This window comes from Vigna radiata, chromosome 1 (genome assembly GCF_000741045.1).
Source record: "Vigna radiata var. radiata cultivar VC1973A chromosome 1, Vradiata_ver6, whole genome shotgun sequence".
Lineage (NCBI taxonomy): Eukaryota > Viridiplantae > Streptophyta > Magnoliopsida > Fabales > Fabaceae > Vigna > Vigna radiata.
In genome coordinates, this window is record NC_028351.1 from 21,889,772 (window position 1) to 21,891,687 (window position 1,916).

A 1,916-nucleotide genomic window follows, 5' to 3' on the forward strand; every position below is an offset into this window, starting at 1 on the left:
AGACACCGGTAAACGATTACGCGAACTGATTCTGTGTTTTGGACACAAAGTTGACCACAGGGAGCCAAGTTTTTGTTCACAGAGGACCACGTGTGAAATTTTGAGTTGTTACCTTGTGTTGTTTTAAATTTTAGGTGCATAATAAAGTTCTTCGACGACATGATGGAGATAAGACAACATTTTGAATACTTCAACGTAGTTCATTCATTCATTCGATGAAACCATAAACAAAGTTTTATTCAAAACATAAACATGACAGAACTCGAACATAATTACTAGTTTTTTAGTGTAGTTCACGCCACCAACGAAATACGCAATGGTCCGTCAACGACAACGACACACCAACCTTTCGCGAGATTCACACAACCACTCACACCACTACACTGATGGTCTGACCCACACGGCGACAGTGACGATGAGAGAAGGAGAAAACCCAAGACCGAAAATGACAGAAACGAGACAAGGAGAAAACCCAGGACCGAAAACGACAGAAACGAGAGAAGGAGAAAACCTAAGACCGAAAGAGATGGTTAAATGGTGCGAGACAAAACCTAAACAAAATAGAAGATGAGAAGACCCAAAGAGCAAGTGAACGACAAAGATGATGAGTGAAGCAAAGAGAAAGAGAAACCGTGAAAATGAAGAGCGCGAAATGAAAATTCTGGCATCTTCAAACCCTTATGTTCCGATTATGCCCCTACCTGAATATCAGAAGTTGATTTTTTTTTTCAAAAACCAGGGCCAATCAACGAACGCCATGTGGCGTTGTCAAAGTTGTGTTAAAAATGAGTGTCAACGTATCATTTTCGAATTTAAAATGTTACTTATTGTTGGATAAAAGCTGACAGAAACACGAACAAAATTAACTTATCAGAATTTCTCAAAACTAGCAAGGATCTCTAAAAGAGTATAAAAACAAATACATAATATTTTTAGAAGAGGAAAATAAGAGAATGAGAGGAGACTCATTTTTGGTGTGTTTTAGAATGGAGAAAGAAATCTCTATTTATAGAGCTAAGGAAGAAAAAAATCAATAAAAGAAAATAAAAACCATTAAATATGTTACCATTGCAGCACTTAAAACATTTTGATTGTTGCTCTTAAAAAGTTTGAACGTTGCACCTCTTTAAAACAATTAACAACTCCTTAAAACAATTAATGTTGCCAACTAATAAAAATTTATTAATGTTCTAAAACTTCCAAAGCCAACGTTTAGAATTAACTTTTGCAATATAATAATAATAATATTTTATAACACTTATATGATAATAGAACCAATACTTGAATGAAAGTCGAGCTATGGTGGGTTGTGCACTTATGTTGGCCTCTACTTCTTTGCAAAGGCATTGCCAATGGGTTTTACTCTACCACCAACAAAAGGTTAGTCCGTTACCGTGTCGTTGGCCATACTGGACGCACATAGACTAGGATCTCCTACCACTCTCACCACATGTATCAATCTTCTCTACTTAAGAATGAAAGACTATTAGAGTGTTAGGATAACCCTAAGATTGAGCTCCCTGCATTCATTCTAAAGATACTTGAAAGCATAACGAAGGAGTCCCTCCGTGGAACCTGTTTTACAAACTGTGAAACCATTTGAATCCATATGAAACCATATACACATAACCTTTCACTTTTACATTAGATACAAACATATATAACACTGGTTATACTTCAAATGACCATAAACAAATCCACAAGTCATCAAAAATCACATGAAACCCATATGTTGGTATCGTAGGGGGTAATTTTCAAAGAGTATTGCGCAGCGGATTTAAAACTCAGAGAGCGTAAAGCGTAATAGGTCACAATTAAAATGATTTTAGCTCTTTTTAGCAAAAATAATTTTCTTTTAGAAAATTAGCCAAACAATTGATGTGCGTTAAATAAAATGAGTGTAGGGAATAGAAAAA